This window comes from Myotis lucifugus, unplaced genomic scaffold (assembly GCF_000147115.1).
Source record: "Myotis lucifugus unplaced genomic scaffold, Myoluc2.0 scaffold_147, whole genome shotgun sequence".
Lineage (NCBI taxonomy): Eukaryota > Metazoa > Chordata > Mammalia > Chiroptera > Vespertilionidae > Myotis > Myotis lucifugus.
Window position 1 is genome coordinate 1,369,989 of NW_005871195.1, and position 22,601 is coordinate 1,392,589.

Below are 22,601 nucleotides of genomic sequence, written 5' to 3' on the forward strand. Positions count from 1 at the left end.
TTTGTGATTCAGAAAGTAGTTTTCTAGCAGTTGGGTTGGAGCTGGAGTAATTTTCAAGTTGGACCAGGAGTAAGGTCTCTTAGTTCAGGGCTCACCACTGAGATGTGCAAAAGTCATTTTCTCTCCTTTCAAGCTTTGGTCTATTTCAGAGGTTAGAACCTGGTAGGTGATGCCTTGTCTGTGCTCTAGTTAGCAGACATTCCTCCTAAAGAAAGAAATGCCTTTATTAATATTCTTAATTTCTAGCTCAATTGCTATTTTGAGCATGTTAGTGTGACTTAATTTCAATTAAGTAGTAAATTAGGAATTGAATGAAGCATTGTTGGAAGCTTCTGTATTAATGATTATCAACATAGTACATGTCATTAATCAGTGATCTGATAATACCCAGAAAGACAGGAGGACAATAATGAAATTCATCTATAGGTTTTCAAAATAGTTTCCTATTTCTTGAAATTCTGAAGAAATTCTCCCTCTGGACCTTAATGTAAACTCTCTCTGAACACATCCATCCTCCTGAAAATCACTTCTAATTTTCTGAATTTCTCTGTAGTGTCCTTTTCTTGAGTTTAAATTAGCTTATTTGTTATGACATCCTTGTTCTGTTATCTTTATGTATATTTCTTTAATTAAAATCAGTATTTGAATCCTATTAGATATGTATAAATTTGGGCAAGCTTCTTACTTAATCATGCTTATATAAAATGGAAATAAGAATACAATTCATGCTGTAGCCACTATGAAACAGTATGGAGGTTTCTCAAAAAAAAAAAATGGAACTACCATATAAGCCAGAATTACACTATAGGGTGCTTATCCAAAGGAGATGAAATTACCATTCTGAAGAGATATCGGCATCTCTATGTTCACTGCAGCATTACTTATAGTAGTCAAGACATGGACATATCCATGACCTCTTCAAGAGAGAGGTCACTGTCATGGACAACAAAGGGACCTATAGCTAAGCTTCATGCTTCTCCTACCAAAATTGCCAATGCTCAATGGCAAAAGGTTTGTGCCCATGTAAGTGTGACACAGATGCTTCCACTATAGCTGACATTGAACATGGAGCCTCAGGCATCTCCAAGGTATGGCTGCCCTGTCTAGTTATTGTCAATCAATGGTTGTTGGCACCAATTCAACACCAACAAGAATCCCTAGTTCGCATGGTGCGGTGAAGAAGAAAACTTTATTCAGTGCAAAGCAGCTCAATTGTAATATAACATGTCTGTGAAAATAGCATGGCTGTGGAACAGCTCTGGGGCCAGGTGGCCCTGAGGCCAGGCCCCTCTCCAGCTAGACAGCTTTGCTCTGTTCCTCCATGGTCTTCTCTGCACTATCCCAGCAAGATATCTTCAGTCTTTCAGCTCTAGCCAGGAAAACACATGTGGAAAGTGTGCTCTCAGAGCCAGAGGGGAGCTGGCATATATGGACAGGACTACCCCACCTCTGGTCCCTGATTGGACCATCCTCATGCAAATGAAGTCTCTAAATCCTTGAAGTCTGATTGGCCAAAAGGGCATTTTCCTGATTGGTCAGCATAGAGTTGATCTGATTGTCAGAGCCAGCAGCTGTAATTAAATGAAGACAGCTTCCATCCTTTTGGTTGAAATGGGATTTCAGGAAAACTTTATAAGGGCTGGCCCAGACTGCAGAAACACAGTGCAGGCAGGCAGTTTAGCACAGGCTTCTTGGAGAAGCGCAGTTGTATGAGATGTCCCCTTGCAGAAATTGCTTTTTTTTTTTTTTTTTTTTAGTTCAGTTAGCCACCAGGAGCCTTTCTTAGTAGGTGTCTTTTTTTTTTCCTTCTTTTCATCAGGGTTCACATTATGACCCAAAATTCCTAGGACTTTTTCTAGACTTTCTCTTACTTAAGGGTAAATCATTCCTGGGCAGCTTCTAATCTCTCTCTAAATATTTTCCTAACTGCTACCTTTACTATCGCCAATCCTAGCCACCTGGCATACCAGACATTTTGATTATCAGTGAACATCTAGCATATATTCATTATAGATGTTCCTAAAATTAAGCCATGGTAATATAAATTAGAGGTCTCCAAAAGCCCAGCTACCAGTAATCTTAAACTGCATCAGTATAATTTGAATTCTAAAATGCACAGACATGAGCAGTGTAGTTAGTTATTCATTCTGGAATGGTGTACCAGAAAGAATATTGAAGTTCAAATCAAAAGATGGATTAGGGCCTGTTGTTCCCTGAATTAGCTTTATAAGCTTCGGTAAGTCTCAAAACTCCTAGCTCAACTGAAAAATTAGGCAGTTGAAGTCAAGTATCTTTAAGGTTTCTTGCAAGGTTCCTTTCAGATCCAAATGAGAACACTGTAAGGGAGCCTGTTTTGGGGAGCAGCAGTGAGAAGGTGCTTTCCAATAGCATTTAGGTTCTGTAGTTTAATGCTGAAACATCAGTTTGCATGGTCTGTTTTAGTAAAGCTAAAAAGGGAACCTCATCAGAGAGATATTGGATGCCACACTTTCAAATTTTTGTTTCAAAGTTTATAGGCAAAAAGGAGCTTTAACCTTGTTTTTGAGTTGTATTTCTATCTATGCAAGACAAAATGGGTATTTTAAATAATACCCAAGTCTCAAAAATCTTGCAATTCAATTTAGGGAGGCTGGCAAGCATAGAAGTTTAAGAATACAATGTAAAATAGAGAGCCAAATTCAGAGATGAAAAAGACATTCTAAGTTTAGTAAGAACCCTCAGCCACTATTTATTCAATGAATATAAATCTTTTGAAAAAACTCCCACAGAGATTAAAATCACATAGACAGAGAAAGAAAGAAAATATATAAGATATTTAGGGTAGTTTTACTAAGGTAAATGCATATGCCACTACCAAATGGCTGTATTGGTAATGATATTATGTAGGTTATGTACTTTTTATTTTTTCTCTAGCATCTACTACTGGATTCAAAAATAAAATTACAACTTCAATTCCAGTTGAAGAAGGAGATACTTTCTTATTTGGAAAAAAGATTCATCTCTCTTTAATTGACTCTTTGATCAGAATAAAGATTTATAAGAAGAAAATGCAATATGCCTCTAATAAAGAATTAGGGATGATGAATAGGCCAGTCATTAGGATAATCGGGATTCCAGGAGGCATATGCTTCCAGACAAAGTAACCTTTATTGAAGCAAGATAATTTAAGAAGTGAACTCATTGGCTAGACTCAAATTCAAATATATTTTTAAAGAACCTCTTTAACAGTCCTAGTAGCAAAATCCCAGTTCTCTCATTGTTACAATAGCAATTTAGAACAAGTTCTTCTTGTCTTTATTAGGTACTTGACAAAAACACAGGGTAGCCTATAAAACCCCATAAAAAATGGAGAATGTTGTTTATATTTTCCATAAAGGTCTCAGCTCACAATGAATGCTAAGTGGATGCTAACTCCAGTCATGAAAATGCCTCTCTAATGAGTACTAAAGAATTCCCAGAGTAAGATCATGGCTTTGTAACCAGTGTCAAAAAATCAATCGTTCCTGCCTAGGTATCAAATGGTTTTCAGAAGCTCTCTGCCCATAATCTTTTATCATCCACAGACCAGGTACTCAGTAAATGTTGATCAAATTAATTTGAGAGTTTTGTCGATATAAGATGGTATGGCAATGAGAGATCTTGTTAGAACTCATATTTCCATCTCTAATATTATGCAATGAAAAGTTTTTAAATCTATGATACAGTACAATAAAATTCCAGTTATAATTTCATGAATAATCATTATTATCAGTCCCCTGCACATAGGCTCAGCTTTTCCTCATTCCTTTCTTTATCGTATACACATTACAATTCTATCCCAAGTTCTATTATATTTTGCATCTGTACCAGCACAGCTAAACATAGATGGTGACCAGAGCCATGCTGGTTTGTCTCATTTTAAGTCCACAATCATTAACCTCAATGCTGCCCAGAAATCAGAACATATTTCTCTAGTGTAATTAGGTTTCCTCTCTCCTGTACCATGATGTCATACTTTCTCTTCTCTCCTCAAGTATCCAACATATATGCTTCCAGTATCACTTCAGCTGCTAAATTTTCATAGTATTTCACTTATAAAATGGAAATAATCTCACCATTCCATCTATCCACTAACGGTATTAGTTCAATATATTCTGTCATCTCTCTTAATACCTTTGATAAACTTTCCCCTCAAGTATATTGATGCAGAAATTATCCCCTTAAGCCTGCAATAATTTCTCTCTCCACTGCATTATTCCTATTAGCATATAGACATGCTGTTACTTGTCTCATCTTAAAGAACAAAGCAAAATTCTATTTAGCCTGGCCAGCATGGCTCAGTGGTTGAGCATTGACCTATGCACCAGGAGGTCATAGTTTCGATTCCCGGTCAGAGCAAGTGCCCAGGTTGTGGGCTCAATCCCCATTAGAGGGTATGCAGGAAGCAGCCTATCAATGAATCCTTCTCATTGTTGATGTTTCTATAACTTTCCCTCTCCCTTCCTCTCTGAAATCAATAAAAATATATATTTAAAATATAAAAAATCTATTTACATCTCTTAACCACACTCCTTCAAATGAAGTCCCTCTTTGTCTTTGCCCTATAACAGCAAAACTCCTTGAAAGAACTGCCTATGTTTACATCTCTAATTCCTTTCCTCCCTTTTCCTGTAAATCCAGTCCAAGTAGTCTTCTGCCTCCAGGACTCCACTGAAGCTCCCTGTCTAGGTCACCATGTTGCTCATAGTAAAGTCCAATGGTCAATTCAGTCCTCCTTTAACTTAAACTGTCAGCATCATTTGAGAGCTATCCCCGCTCTCATCTTGTATTCACTTTCTTCCTTTGTCCTCACTCTCTTCACACCACATCTATTCCATTGGCCTTTCTTCCTTAATCTCCTTTTCTGATTTGTTCTCTTCTCTCCAATCACTTAAAGTAGGAGTATTCCAGGGCAAAAGTCTGTGTCCTCTTCTCTTATTTATTTACTAGAGGCCCGGTGCACAAAAATTTGTGCACTCAGCGGGGGGGAGGGTCCCTCAGCCCGGCCTGTGCCCTCTCGCAGTCTGGGACCCCTCGGGGGATGACCACCTGCTGGCTTAGGCCTGCTCCCTGGGGGATTGGGCCTAAGCTGGCAATCAGACATCCCTCTGGCAACCTGGCAGCCCTCGGGGGATGTCCACTTGCCAGCAGGGAGCAGACCTAAGCTGCTGTCAGACATCCTTAGCGCTGCTGAGGAGGCAGGAGAGGCTCCGACCACCACCACTGTACTGGCAGCCATCAGCCTGGCTTGTGGCTGAGCAGAGCTCCCCTATGTGGGAGCGCACTGACCACCAGAGGGCAGCTCCTGCATTGAGTGTCTGCCCCCCTGGTGGTCAGTGTGTGTCATAGTGACCAGTCATTCCAAGTCTTTCTGCTGTTAGGGTCAGTTTGCATATTATCCTTTTACTATATAGGATAGAGGCCTGGTGCACGAGTGGGGGCCAGCTGGTTTGCTCTGAAGGGTGTCCCAGATCAGGGTGGGGCTCCTGCTTGGGTGCTTGGCCAGTCTGGGTGAGGGGCTGAGGGCCGTTTTCAGGCTGGCCTGTGACTGAAGCTCCCAGCCTCTCCTTTTTTTCTTTTTCTTTTTTTACTCTGGGGATTTATTGACCTTCTATAATTGAAACTTTGTTGCCATCCTGCTCACTCTAGCTCTGAGGCCATGGCCTGCTGAAAGCAGGTATCTGGGGTTTGTTTAGCTTCTATAATTGAAACTTTGTTGCTTTCGGAGCTCAGGGCTGGGTCGCGGCAGGCCGGGAACTTTGGCTTCCTCCATCACTGGAGCAAGCAAGCCTCCTGTTTGCTTCAGCTGTGTGGCTGCCCACCACCATCTTGGTTGGCGGTTAATTTGCATATCACCCTGATTAGCCAATGGGAAGCATAGCGAAGGTACGGTCAATTACCCTTTTTGTCTTTTATTAGATAGGATGGCTCTTTCTTTGTGATCTTATGAAGTCACTAATGGAAGTCACAAAATGTCTAGCTCTGGCATGGTATTCTCACCTAATTCCTGAAACATATATATAATTGCCCACTTGTTATTTCCATATACATGTCTAATTTAAGCATCTCAAAATTAATATCCCCCAAACTCTCTCTCCTGCTTGCTTCCAAAGCTGTTCTTTCAGTTCCTTGAACAAAAATTTTGTAATCATTACTGACTCCACTATTTTTCTTACACCACACAGTTAATTCATTAACAAATTATGTTGTCTCTCCCTTAAAAGCATAATCAGAATCTGACTACTTCTTACTACTTTCATATTAACTCCTCTTGTATACCAGCTCTACTCCCACGTTAGGATTAACATAACAGCCTCTTAACCAGGCTACCAACTTTTACTCTTGTCTGACACCATCCCTTCTTAAAAAAGCAAGAGAATTGTCCTCTTAAACTTAATTTAGATCATGACTCCACCCAGAAACCTGCAATCTGTACTATTATGGCTATCTATTTACTGCATAATAAATTACAATAAAATATAATGGTTTTAAACAAAAACATTTTATTCTGTCCCATGAATTCATTTGTTGACTGGTCTTAGCCAAGTGGCTCTGGCTTGGGTCATCCACACAAGTTGTGGATGACAACTGATAGTTACTGAGCCTGGAATCATCTGAAAGCTTGACTGGGCTGGATTCAAGATAATTCACCCACTTGGCAGGCAGTAGATGCTGGCAGTTGGATACGAGGTCAGATGGCCTATCATGGTCTCTCCATGTGGGTTGGGATTCCCATAGAGTGAAGCCCTCCAAAAATGAATATTCCAAATAATGGGAAATAGGAGCTGCCAGTCTGTAAAGACCTGGGCCAAGAAACTGGCACAGTGCCACTGCCGCTGGGTTCTGTTAGTCAAAACAGCCACAAAGCCTACCTATATTCAAGGGAAGAGGACATACAACCTGTCTCTCCATGGAATAAATGTCAATATTTTTGTGACCATTCTTAACCTGCTGCAGTTTCTATCTCATTTGTAGTAAAAGGCCACGTTCTTACAGTGGTCTTCAAATGACTATACCATAAGTAAGTAATGACTATACCATTAGTTACTTCTATGACCACATCTTCTATTAATTTCCTATTATCTCACTGTAGGACAGCTACACTGATCTCTTAGCTGTTTCTTAAAGCCTCAATGTCTTAATGTTTGCCATTTCCCCTTTCCAGACTCCTTTTCCCTCAGGTATTTATCTATAGAGCTTGGTTCTTCTTTAAATCTCTTTTCAGATGTAACCTTCTCAGCAAGGCCTTCCCTGACAACTCAGGAAAGTTGTCTGTCTCTCATCACTAGAACGCAAGATCCAAAGAGTAGAGATTTTTGATGGTTTTGTTTACTGCTGCACCTGTGCTGCCTAGATTAATTCTTGGAACATTGAGAAAGTGCAATAATTTTTTTTAAATGAGAGAACATATGCCGTATTTAAGTTTTAGTAGTGGTAGTTTTATTCCATTCAGTTGTAGCAAGTTAAGATTTTGCCCTTTGGGTGACTTCATTAAACACCTCTTTGTGGAAGGGCTTAAACTACTTGATCACATTCAGGGAGCAATGCTGGCACATTCATTCTTTCAAGAGTGACTTGTTCTGAACACATAATGCACATAATGGTTGAACTATTGACTATGATAAAATGAGATGGCATTAGGAAGAAAACATGGCAGTAGAAGATAATAAATTCACTCTCCAACATTACCTTGGAATTTGAAGATGCTAAAACTTGAAATGATTGCTTTGTCATATTTTAAGATTTTGAAGTCTATAAGCCCATTTTTCAGGATTTATATCTACATATATGTAAGTCAAGATAAATTTAGGCTAAATGTTATAAGCTCAGAAGCCATCCATTGAAGACCTTTAGTGTTTCTTGACCTTCCCTCTCATTCTCTGTCCATTCAACCGCATTACTCCCAGCAAGCAAATCTGAGCCCTAGCAGGTGGGCACTCACTTTACACCTTCATTTACAAGGTTCTCCTAAGATTTCTTAAGAATTAGGTGTCATTTAGAACTTCAAAATATAAAGAAATTTTTGAAATGTTCTTTTTACCATGTCCATTAGTCATTATTAAAAACGGTAAGTTTCACAGTTGATTAATTGAAATTTTATTTTGGTTGTTGTCAATTGTTTTTCAGGGCTATGCTGTCAATACACCATTGTTTGGAACACATTCATGAGTTAACTTACCAGTGGTGCAGCTGGAATATGGAATGTAATATGTAGTTTTCCAAAGGCTCGAACAAAATTTGATCTTTGTTGATAAGACTTCAATCACTACATGCCAAAAGAATGAAACAGGACCTTCTAGTATAAATATGTTATTAAAGACAAAGTTACTGGATTCTTAGCAACAGGAGCAGCTGAACCCATGAATGCATCCTGCATCTTATCTGTGGATCAGCACAGAATAGCAACCCGTGATCCATCTGAGCAAGATTTCCTTGATGCAGAGGCAGAGTGCAAGTTCAACTGGAAAAAGGGTGACCCTGTGAAAGATGTCATTCAAAATTGGTTTAAAGGATGCCTCAGAACCATCTAGTGGGTTGCTTCTCCTAGTATTAGATCATTATTCACTTGGCAACAAATTCCAGGAACTGTTTCATATTCAGTAGGTCAAGATGTTTCAGGATCCTGCATCAATTACAATAATTAAAATTTTGCTAACCTTCATGGAGGACTTACTCTATGCCAGAACAATCACTGAATACATGTATTATATCATCAATCCCAAAACAATACCAGGCCCTTCGATTTCTCCTTCTAATGCATAGCAATCTACCAGTCCTAGTCCATAGCCACTCTAGCCACCAGCCAGTACTATATTTCACCAGAAACATTTCATTAGCTCCAGGTAGCTCTCCCTGCTTCTATTCTTATACCTTAATCAGGCCTTTACACAGGAGAGAGATTGATCTTTTAATACAGTCATGATATATCATATGCAATCTGGCCCCTGCCTACCCTACCAGCTTAATTTTATATCACTTTCCTCTTCAGTTTCTGTATTCTAGTTGCAGTAGGATTTTTATTTTTAATTGAGTTTATTGGGATGACATTGGTTAATAAAATTATATAGATTTCAGGTATACAATTCTATAATATATTATCTGAAGTCTTCTAGCACTATGCTCCCTATAACCTCTTCTATGCACCTCCCCCCACTCTGCTTCCCCTCTGGTAATCATCATGCTGTTGTCTATGTCTATGAGGTTTTTATTTTTTTTAACTAGAGGCCCAGTGCACGAAATTCATGCACAGGGAGCGGGGGTATCCCTCAGCCCGGCCTGCACCCTCTCCAATCTGGGACTCCTCAGGGGAAGTCCTGCAGGATCAGGCCTAAACTAGCAGTCGGTCATCCCTGTCACAATCTGGGAGTGCTGGCTCCTAACCACTCACCTGCCTGCCTGCCTGATTGCCCCTAACTGCTCCCCTGCTGACCCGATTGCCCCCAACTGCCCTCCCCTACTGTTACCACCTCCTCTTGGGACCCGCCTCCTCCATGCATGCGGCCATCTTGTGGTGGCCATCTTTGTGGCGGCCATCATGTCGTGCCCATCTTTGTGGCGGCCATTTTGTGAAGACATTGCGTGCGAGGGCACGAAGACCACCTAGGCTTTTATTATATAGATTTTTGCTTAATCCCTTCACCTTTTACACCCAGCCCCACAACCCTTCTCCCCTCTCACAGCTGTCAATCTGTTCTATATCTATGGGTCTGTTTCTACTTTGTTAGTTTATTTGTTCATTAGATTACACATATGAGTAAAATCATATGGCACTTGTCTTTCTCTGACTGGCTTATTTCACTTAGCATGAATTTTTCATATTTTTTTTAATATGCCTTGCCTTTTCATGACTTACACTCTCCTGTATCAGGCACATTTTTCATCCCTATTTTCTCCCACATTACCTAGCATACTCCTGTTCTTCCTTTCTCCAAGTCTCAATCCTGTTACACACATCCTTAACCCATAATTCTCTTTCATAGTATTTACTGTACTTGAATGTATATAGTCCATTGTGCAATTATTTTGTCTCCATCTCTGATGTACTAGAATTTAAGCTTCATAAGGGCAGGTATCACCTCTTTTTATTAATTTCTCATATCTCTAATAAGCAGCTACATGGCATAGATATAAGTAATTGAATAAGTTAATGAACTTTTATGCCTATACTAATAAGGAAAGTTGATATTTTATGAGAAGCATCATTTTCAGAGAAAATATCACATATAAAAATGGAAAAGGTAAATATTTGAACATACATATGCATAATATTATGGTCAATATTAGATTATAATAATGCCCCAAAAGGTGATCATGGAAAATGGTAGCATACATCTCTAGAAACTCACCAGCAGAACTGAGGGTCAATTCACATATGTGTACAGGCACCACATCAATTCACTTTAAAGGGAGAAATGTTTCTTTTTATCTAATCCTAAAAAAGAATTGACATGTGAGACAAAGATTAATGACTGTCCATACTGATTTGACTTTTCTGAGGTATTTGGCTCTGTCACTTGCTCACATTTCCTTAGTATGTTTTCCTTCCTTAGCTGAATGTGCTCCTCCCCTCTGTTGTTCTTGGACTTGTTTCCCTGACATTTTATTGTAAATCTCTTCTCAGTTTTTCCCCCAGTGTTCTGATGTGTGTGTGTGTGTGTGTGTGTGTGTGTATCTTATTTTATCCAATTTCTACATTAACTAGACTTTAATCACTATAAGTTTGAGCTAAAAAAAATCATAGTTTCTTTTTGTGTTTGTTTGATATCAGCATCTCAGATTCTTTATATCCCACTCAAAGTATCTGTTGAATGCCCATTGTGAGTCAATGTGTTATCCATGGGGTTGGCAATCTGGAACAAAAGAGGAAAGATCCATGCCCTCATTGAATTTATAAAAGAGTACAAGAGAGACTGTAAGTCGATAAACAGAAATCTTACTTGAAATCAGATTATTATGACTATGAAGAAAAAATATATATAATATGTTATGTGAAAAGAAACACAGGAAACAGATTTAATGGGTGCCAAAGACGACCTTTCAGATAAAGGGCTGATTCCCAAGGGCAGGTATTCTTTGGACATGCCTAGGATATGGAGAAGAGAAATCTGCCCCAAAGATAAGAAAGAAACTATGTCTTTGAGGATAAGTAGGAGTTATTGGCTGGGAAGGCAAACCCTAAAATTCAAGACACAGCCCAAGTGTCACCTCTGCTGAGAAGACTTATCAGAATCCAACTTTAGTCTCAGGTCATAGAATTGATCACTCCAAACATATGTACTATATTTATCAAACAGTATTCAATCATATATGTCTCTTGTAATGGGCTCTGACTCATCTCCTTCACTTCTCTATATCTCCCATAACTTACAATGTATCTGGCACATAACAGGACATAATGAATATTTGACTGGATAAGGGAAGGCATCAATATAAAATAGATAGGAGGTTCTTTACTTGGAAGATATATTTTCCTCCTTAGATATGTCAGAATTTAATTGTAAGTTAACATTATACTGCACTCATGGGTCTTTTGCAAAACATTTTATAACAGTTTATTTCAGAGAGTACAGGAGTCAATTGACTCTATTAACATAAATTATCAGGCTGATTTTCAAATGAAAGATTTGTTTTTGTTAGTCCTGAGAACTAAATCATTTGGATATTTTTGCATTTCCATAAAATGATAATATATTCACTAATGTTATCCAGCAGTCCTCTTCTAGACATGCAATTAAAGTCCACTCCCATCTCAATTACCATTTATCAGAATCCCACTGGCCTTGAAGGTCATCAGAATGTAGCTCCAACAGAATATAGAGAAAGCAAATGTCCCTTTGTAGAGAATTCCCCAAATACATTTTTCTGAACAATGAATTAACAGAAAAGATGCAATAGCTCACTCCTAGTGCTCAGTTTGAAGGTGATTTTCAAGATAAATATTAAGAAAAAGGATTTCAACCATAAATGTTCATTAAATATTCTATTGATTTCAAACAGCAATCAGTTGGGACTAATATCCACTGATCAATATGTGCCATCATCATCAGAATATACCTATTGCATTTCCATATTTGGCATAATGTTTATGCTTAGCATTTAGGATATACTAAGGTATTTTTCATAATAATTGTAGGAAAGTAGTAAGAGAGATAGTCTCCATAGATTTTTCCAAAGGAAGACTACGTGCCCTTAGGTGACAATAGAGACTCTGTAAACAGTGATCTTAAAGAGTTAGTCAAAGACCAACAAAATGATGGGAATATCCTTTGATACAGTAGATTCTGAATAATAAATTCAGATCTGTTTTTTCTTTACTGTTTCTTCCCCATAAATATTTATGATATAAACAAGCAAAATTATAGAGCAAAAGAGATAAAAAACAAAACATGGCTTTTCTGTGGCATGCTTATAATAATTCACACACATGTTTAATCACACATGGTCTTGTTTATGTACTCCTCTCTCCTCACCCTAGAGACAGGTGGCTGGAATCAGAATCTTGGTCCTAATTCTGGTTTTCTTCCTTATATTTATTTCTACGTTCACAAAACTAGCCTCCCGAGTTAGCTAGGGGGACTCTCAGACTCAGGCTTTGCCCAGTTACTGATCAGAGCAGATCAAAACCTGTAATCTTTGTCATAATCTCTTTTCTCTGAGTGTGGCTGCTCTTCCTCTGTTTCTTCTGTCCTTTGTGTCTCTAAACTAAATTCCCTTAACGAGCTGCCCTCTGGAACTAATTACAGATTTTGAAAAGAAGTTTAAGACTTCCTAATCCTGTAAAGGACTCAACTGTTGTTGGGATAGTTTTAATGATCTCATTGGTCACATATCTCTGTATTATTGCTGATCTCAAGACCTTGTCCGTACCATCCATTGCTGTGGTCTGTCTTTCCTTCAATGATCATATCTGTCCTTTTTACTTTTTATATATACTCTGATGGCATGATTAGTCTATAAGATAGAGGTAATTAGCTCCATTTATCCAATGTAAAAACCGAGGCTCAGAGAACTTAACTGACATTTCCAAAGTCACTGGCCAATAATTAGTTGCCAAAGTCAGCATCCGAACTCAGATATAATTTGAAGCACTGATGAGTTGCAAAACTAGATTTAACAGTTTCTGTACAAAATCTTGGGTTACAGATTCTTTTGAATTATCAGAAGTTCATGATATCTCATAGACCTGCAATAACCAATTAACCAGAGAGCACTTGTGGGGTACCTTCTCAGTGGTCAAGTCTAGGCCAGGTAGTTTAAGGTCATATAGAATTTCCATAAGGCATAACAACTTCCACAGGGAAGCTGAAGAATTTATTGAAGAGAATAAACAATGGTACAAAGAACATTTTGAGAATCTTATAAGCATAAGCAGGTACAAAAATATTTGGAAGGAAAAATAATGAGTGACCATAAGTAACAACAAGTGGGAGAGAAAATGAAAACTGGCCTAGAAATCAGTGAAAGTCACATGAATGAAGTCACTCAAGGGAGGTGTATTAACCTGGCTATGAGTCTGGGTTGATCTAGCATATTAATCTGAGTTATCTTGGAAGCAGACACTGAGACAAGGAATTGACTTTAAGAGCTTTATTTGAAAGACACCCAGAAAGTAATGATAGAGAAGCGAGATGAGAAAAGGAAGAGAGTCAGGTAAGGTAAAAAAGTAAAAAAAAAAATAATAATACATGACAAAACACAGGTTATTACTGTGGACAACTTTGAGTTTAATCCTAATGGGTATTCTGGCAGATCATGTCCAGCATACCTCACAGTTATGCCATCTATGTGATGAGAAAGTTAAGATATTTATACACAAGTTCCCCATATGTCATTAGCTAAGGGCTGATTCCAGAGGCATTAACACAGGTGGGATGTTATCCCTCAGTCATAAAAAAAAAATCTGTTCTTGGTAGAGAGTCCTGGATGTTAAAAATATCAGTTTTCAGTATGCGGAGATGAATGCTATGAGGTGTAGATGGGTTGCTGATAGTGTCAGCAATAGGAGGGCCAAAAGACAAATATTTTGGGAAAGAGAATGAGAAAAGAAAGGATTTTCAAATAACAGAAGCATAAGTATGTACAAGGACATGAAGCTACTCAAAAGAATCACTCTTTTTTTGTATCATTTTATATTGTATAAATCACTTTCACATATCAAATGTCACTAAATAGAGTAGTTCATATGGGACTGTGAAAGGCCATCATGGGATTAAATTTAGGGGGCTTACTGAAGAGTAATAAGAATTGAAGTTGAGTAGATCTGAGTTTTAGATTTCCTGAAAGGCAGATAACATGTGTGTTGTTTACCACAGAGAAAAGGGAGATATTGGTGTATTTGCACAGGAAAGTGCTATGATATAACACAACATTTCAGAATGGTTTTCCGAAAACCATATAACCATTCATTCATTCACTGCAACAATATTTATTGATCATCTTCTATATGTCAAATACTAAGGAAGAATACATCTGAATAAGGTGGATGATATGCATATATAGACAGATAACATCAAGACTGTTGGGGTGGGTGAGAACAAAGAGGCAATAACACAAATAGAGAGGACTGATAGTGAGTGGCAGGACAAACTGGTATTCAGAAAGTACACAGATAGTACTTTCGCAGTAATCCCAGTGTAAGTCCTGTGACTTCCTCAAATAAGACAGTATAGCTAGGAATAGGGAGGAAAGGATGGAAAGTATGGTGGGCATTGCTAGTTCCCTACTCAAAGAGGCTTGCTAACAGAATCTTGGTTCATTTGGAATTATAATGTGGCCAGCAAGAAAAGGAAAGTATGATACAACTAAGTCAATCAAAACAATTTCATTCCCTTTACCTGACATATGTAGCCTTCTGTGAAGCTAGAAGAGGCTATGGGAGCTAGCTATGACCAAGGAGATATTTGCAGAAATATAATGAAAGAATGTTGTTCTGTCTGATAAAACTAAAGATCTTCTCATTCTTATCTTGAAAATAGCCCAAGAATATGATTCTTAGAGCTGCTCTATCAACTATGTGTAGTGACCTGGATGAAGGAAAAGGCAAAATGATCATAATAACTGAGAAAAATGGGTTGGGAAGCCTGGAACATTATTGGCTTGACTGGGCTACTAAACGAGCCCTATATTCATAGGTCACTATGAATACATTGTACCATATAACACTGAAGTAACAGATTACCCCTGAGTTTCAGTTGTAATACAAAATGTATTTTTCATTTATGCTCATTTCAACAATGACCAGCATAGGTTAGCAGGGAGACTTTCACACTGCAGTCACTCAAAGACCCAAGATGAACAGAGAATCCAGCTTGCTTTGTTACTATAGTAACTCTAACACAATAAGAAAGGAATGCACTCGTTTGTACACTGGCTTTAAAAGTCCTCTGCTTGTGCTAATTGCTATATGGGTTACAAAGTAAGTATAATATGTAATATAATATGCCCATTTTACTTGCCTAAAATCCACCATGACTTTTTGGTTGGAATTCACTCCTGCGTGTTGATTACATTATACAGCCATCATGCATATATATAACCAATGCATTATAGCAAACCTATGACAATAATTGTATGAAGTTTCCCCAATCATTAATAGTGTTTGTACTTTGTAGATAACCTATGGAATTTTCAATAGAAATTTTGGATTAATTTTTCACTCTAAACACTGATTTTATAATCTATTCCCCATGCATGATGCAACTGAACAATAAGATTCCCTATCTAAGCTACTTATCTTCTAAATGACAATCTTATTTGATCAAAAGATATTTGACTCAGTTAATTGTCAAAATAACCTTGATGAGAAACGGTTAAAAAATTTAATATAGAGTTCAACTTCACCAATAATCTTTTTTTTTTCATTTCTACAACTAAATTCTTACCACTGGGAAAGCTGCTCACTGGGTTCCTTATAAACTTTGAATTCTGTGTCTGTCTGGTGAAGGGTAAGGAAAAAATCTACATGGCAGGAGGTCACTTACCACAAGAAGGATAGACTTTGCAAAGGCCTAATGTCAGTATGGAGGACAGAGTAATTTCTTGGAGAAATATGTTTTTAAATCAGTGAGAACTCAAACTCACCATGAGTATCTTTAGGAATTAACTTCCTAAAGTAGAGAAACAGAGCTAAGTATACATTGCCTATGACCCAATGAGAAAAGAGTATGGGAGAACCATTTAACATCATCTGAAGCATATGATATGCAAATATCACAAAGATAAAGAGATTAAAAAGGGTGATCCGTGTATACAGAACACATACATGATATGGAAAAAAATTAACCAGGAAATTATTGAGTCACTAAGCACAGAGATGAATCTCTCATGGGAAACATTAGGAACTCAGTTGCCTGAACAAATTAAAACTAAATTGACCACATGACACTTTATATCAGCCAGCAAGCAGGGCTCAGGTAGGAAGGAATAACCAATGGATTATTTTCCTACTCATATATCAATGTTTCTATGAAATGAATCTACAGAGACCAAAGCACTATGATCCCAAATATTACCTATTCATCTCTTTCAAATAAAAGATTGCTTTCCTCACCTTCTCAGTGTGGTAAGACATTCTGTGCAAATAAACAGAGCAAGGGTGATACTTACAGCGGGAAAGACATTTGTAACAAAATAGAGCATGGAAAACCCAGTGTGTGGACAGACTTTTTAAGAAATTGGTAAGTTGAGAACACAGCTGGATTAGATACGTGGTAAAAAAATAATATTGGAAGGCAAGTAAAACTTCTTGAATTAATTCCAATTGCTCAAATAACCTTATATTATAAAATCAAGATCAAAACCAAATTGAAGACCTAAGCATTTTCTATTTGATTTCATCAATAATAGTATCAAGCCTGCCTATAGTCATTGGTAAATCAGAACCACTCAGCCAGAATACCTACATTGACCAATTTATTCAAATTATGGCTTTTACTGGCTTGGCCCTATTTTACTGAGTGTACAAAAATGCCCAAAGAAAAAAATCTTACATTTCTTTAAACAATTCTCTAATATCAATAGTCATAAGTATTTATGATATCATTTCTCTTGTTCAATAGATGTCATTAGCCATCTAAGTATACTAATGAGTCTTATATCACAGATTCATGTTCTTTCACAACAAGCCCTGCTCTCATTTTGTCATAAACCAGTTGAATCTTAATCTACTTAAGAGAAATAATGTGAGAAGTTGAAAATAAAGTTTTATGTTATAAAAACTTGATATCTAATACTTTCAGATGCTACTTTTAAAGAGACTCTGTTTGGGCTCTGTGTGTTTCCTCTGTTGACACCACAATGCTTTAAAATAATACAAATAAATTGTCTTAAAAAGCACTTGAAACCAATAGAGTAAATATTTTAAAACATGTAAAAGTATACTGTGTTGCTATTTAGCACAACCCAAGTTTACAAGGGGCATGACATCACCTTCACTACTTTGGATATAGATCCTTTTTCCATGTCTTGAAGTCTATCTGGAATTGTGACTTAGTCCCTTTGTGCTGCTAAAACAAAAATATCATACCCTGTCTAGCCTTTTTTTTTTTCAGGGAGAGGAAAGGAGAGGGAGAGAGAGATAGAAACATCAATGATGACGGAGAATCACTGATCAGCTCCCTTCTGCATATCCCCCACTGGGGATCTAGCCTGCGACCTGGGCATGGGAATCAAACCTATACCTCCTGGTTCATGAGTCCATGCTCAACCACTGAGACACACTAGTTGGGCTCATATGCAGCCTAGCTTTTACAATAAATATTTGCTTTGCACAATTTTCTAGGCTGGCAAGTCCAAGATCAAGATACAGGCACATTTGGTGTCTGGTGAGAGTCTACTTCCTGATTCATAGCCATATTCTTGCTGTGTCATCAGATGGCAGAAGTGGCAAGGGATTCCTCTGGAATCTCTTTTATAAGGACATGAATCCCACTATGAGGGCCTGCCGCACCTTCTACCATAATCATACTGGGGCTAGGATTTCAACATATACATTTTTTGGGGGAGCCATGAACATTTATTCTATAGTTCGTTGCAGAACACCACTCTGAGAAAATTGTACAGATAAAATATTTACTTAAAATATAGTGTTTAAAAACAAATTTTAAATAGTATATAAAGCAACTCTTGGGACAGAATTGGGTGGATATAGTCTGTGATGTTAGAGAAGTATAAAAAAGCATTTCCTGTTGTGGGTGAGAGGTGGGCAAAAGCAAAAAGTGAATATCATTGGCCATCAAATGCAACTCAACCCCGAAAGTCTGGCATTTCCAAAAATCTGATTTGTCATTTCCCAAACCTGAAATGTGAGGTTTGAAAATGAGAGGATTGTGCTGGGGAGGAAATGGGTGTGGGTTTTGAGGCTTCCAGACAGCGGAAGGGAAAGTCATCGTCTCAGGCCGGGGTCATGGTTTTCTCAGGCTTGGGAGTGTTGATGGTACTTAGGCCAAGAGCAGAAGACAACCTAACCAATAGCCTTTTAGTTTTCCTCCTCCAGGGTTAATCCATAAGCAATTTTGTATGGAGAAAGGCAGGAGGAAAAGTAAAACTGACCCATCTTTTAACCTCTCCAAGCATGATTCAAGATGTCATAAAAGCAGCTGCCAGAAACGAAGAGACAGGAATTCTATCAGAGTGTAGAAAAAACAGAAAAGAGTCTTTTGAAAAGCCACCGTATTGGCAGTAATGGATCTGACACCTGGCAAGGAGACACATCTGCGGGGGGCAACTGGGATGATAAATTGAATTTTGATTTCTATATTTTCACTGACCATGTATGTTTAGTACCTAAATTTTAAACACAGGAAAATTTGGGGAAATGCACTGATCTCCAAGAGTTGGTTTCATGCGATACAGGAAACATCTGGAGTAAGATCAAGTGGGTTTAATGGCCATCTGAACAACTCGTGGTTGTACTGTTTTGTTATGGACCTACACTGTGTAGTTAAAATTCATTTGAGGGTTCCCCTAAATGTATATGACTATGTCAGCTTTTCTCAGAATCTAGCCTGAAACAAAACAAAAAATTCCTCAACACACACGTCAGCCAAGGGAATGGTAAACAGCAATTCATGGGGCAAATTCTCATTCACCCCACAGGAGCTGGAAAATAGGTTTGTGAAACTTTGAAAGCTACATAGCTGGTTAGTGCTACTGTTATTCTTGTTATCCTATCACATAGAGTATGACGCAATTGGTCATGTTGTGGTTTTGAGGCTTAAAGCAGAGGACACAATTGTGTTCTGCTCTTATTCCTATTTGGGAAAAACATAAGCCAAGGGTAATAAAGGACTGGCATGATATAAACGGGAGATTCTATTCTTCATCCCATAAATTTCTGAGGATTAAACCATAATGAATATATAATGAACAAAAATGTGCCAAGCACAGGGATTAGAGCACAGTAGAGCTTCAATAAACTCAAGATTTTATTCTTCTCTATGACCTTCACCAGACCCATTGCAAAGTTTACCCAATTATTTACCTCAAATCTATGTCTGGACGACTTAATCTCATAAAATAACTCAAAGATATTTATACCTGATTTGCTCATTCATTGAGTAAACATTTACAGAGAGCCTACTACGTGCCAGGCACTGTGGAAATCACTGGGTTGTGAAGCAACCAGACATGTTCTTGATTCTCATGGGATGACTACCTTGTTCTCTGGGAGTGAGAATGGGGGTGGAAACAGAGTAGTTAAAAAGCTCAAACTCTGCGGACACACTGCTTAACCCAAATCTAATTTCCATCTCCTAGCAGTCATTTTTGGGTATCCATTTAGCCTGTGTGCTTTGACTAAATACATCTATGATATGGGGATAGTAACATTAGTTAACACATAGGGTCAAGAATAAAGCTAGTAAGCCCATGTAAAGTACATAGAGCAGTATGCTGGTACCCAGCATATAGTAAATGCTCCATAAACGTTAGTGTTACAACTCATTCCAGGGAACACTTTGATACAGGCCACCAGGTTGGTTTGGTCATGAGATGAGAAGATCATCTGGATTAAAGAGAAAGCCTTTTTAATCCTCTAGAAATCTGGCTGCTTCATAACCAGCTGCATCCTGTGCTTGGAGGCCAGAAGAAAGGTTGGTGTGTAGGTTAAAGAAGGATTGGCTAGAGATTTCATTAGATTTTGTTATCTGTAGCTCCTAGTAGTGGCGCTAGTCTAGACATTACAGAATTAGGGGAAGAAATACAAATGACAGATGACAGAAAGGGATTTTAGTCGAGGTACTAAATATCAGTTTGCAATTATAAACTGCTTAGTTTGGGCCAGTTCCTCTTAAAAGCCCTTTATGGGAATTAAATTGCTTAATGCTCACAATATGGCTCCAGTAGTGGGTTTTAAACATTTTATGAATTAGAACATTGAAGGATAGAGAAGTAAAATGACTTACTTAAGTTTCCACTGATAGAGGAGGAGCCAGGTTTTTAAACAAGACAGACTGAACCAGAGTTTTTAACTTGTGCACTTCACTGCTTCCCTTTGCTTGACAATGCAATTAAAATCAACTAAAATATCCAGAAATATTAATATTCTTGCATGCTCTAGTGTGGATGTTAGATCACAAAAATATGAGTTATTTCCTCATGTCAAAAATATAAAAATGTCATTCTCAAAAGAAAACTAAGACATTATAGTACATATATATAATATTCAAGAGAAAAACTTGAGAACAAAAGAAAGGTATTTTATAGAAACAGACTCAGATATAGAGAACAGACTGACAGCTGTCAGAAGGGAGAGGGTTAGGGGAGGGGTGAGAAAGGTGAAGTGGTTAAGCAAAGGGGAAAAAAAACCCATAGACACAGACAATAGTATGGTGATTACCAGAGTGGAAGGGGGGATAGGAGGAGATAGAAAAGAGGTAATGGAAGGATACTTGACTTTGTGGTGAGCACACAATACAACATACAGAGGATGTATTATAGAATTGTACACCTGAGACATATATAATTTTATTAACCAATATTACCCCAATAGATACAATATTTTTTTAATTTAAAAATGTATATTTTATACTCTAAAGAGATAAGCTCCAAATTGTTAATAGATGTGAAGTAATCACTAATGAATTTACATGTTCAGTCTTGTGCCAAGTAATGGGAAAGTAGTATATGATCTTTTCTAGAGGATCACATCATCGTATCCATAAATATAGCATCTAGTTACACTAAGATTCTTCCTGATAAACACTTACTAAAAAAATAAATTATTGCATTTTGTTACTTCTTTTTAGTAGCATTGAGCTAGAGGGAGGACGTTTCACAGAAAGAAAAACACCTAGTTCAAAATAGGAAGACAACTGAGAATTCATAAAGATAAGAGCTCTGCAACACATGGAAAGAGAAATAACTCTTATTGAGAATATGACATCCATATCCATAATTCTGCTGCCAAACACATGTGTGCATGCAGGCATGCACAAAATCACCCTAGCCTGGGCCACGTGTGGGACTCACACCGAGGTCTAACACTGGGGCCCATCTGCACGTGAACAATGAGGTCATCCCTCCGTGTTTCTCCAATACCTTTATGGACTGTGTAAAATGGCCTTTGCTATTGCTAAGACATGGCTGTTCTGGAAGTACTGGTGCATTACAGCAGAGAGATGCATTGTGTGGGATGAGTCATGCTCAACAAATCTATGATCAGTCTTTATAAAGTACAAAAAACAAAACAAAACAAAACAAAACAAAAAAACAAGATCTCGTGACAGAGACCTAGGGAGTCAGAGTTCTCATTGCTAGACATAGACGCCTCCACTCCCTGGAAGATGGAGAGGACTCACTCACATGCAGTTTTTCAGAGTTCCAGTCATCTGCACTAGTTCAAGTCCTGGATCAAATGTTAGAGCAATAATACTTCCACTGGCGAAAAAGCACATTTCACCTGTGAGTCACTTTGCAGAAGGGAAAACATCCAAACATCATAGCCTCTGCTTGGTTACCCTGAGGTTTGGATGACCACCGAAAAGGAAGGGCAAGGAAGAACATGACCAAGGCAAAGAGCTGCATGAAAAACCCTCAGAGTTTTTGAGGGAGGAGAGGAAAAACAATCTGAAACATTAGTTCAATCCAGAAAATTGGTTCATTTTTGTAACCCATGGTGACTGGCAGGAATTGGCTGGCTTGCAGGAGCCAGTCATTGAACAAAAGAATGGACACACCTCGAGGACCAAGAATCCTTAGAAAGTGCCCTTCCTCACCACTCAATGATTTCAAAGAGCAAAGCCATTTGGCAGCAGAATGGCCTGCTGCCATAGTCATAGTCAGATGAAGCAAACCTACTTAACATTCCCCCAAACTCCCTGTCTTCTATAGGATGAGATACAAACATCTCTCTATGACATGCGTGAACCACCCAGGTCTGGTTCCAGCCTATTCCTGGCATTCCTTTCCTGCCAGCATCTCTTCACACCTTCCTTGCTCTCTGGCCACATCCAATAGGAGCAATGCTCAAAGGAGCCTGTCTCACACTGCATTCTTGGGTTCATGTCCATCTCTAACCAGCATTCCCTCCACACCTCACCCACCAGTCAAAACCATACTCTCCTCTCAAAACACAGCTCCAATAT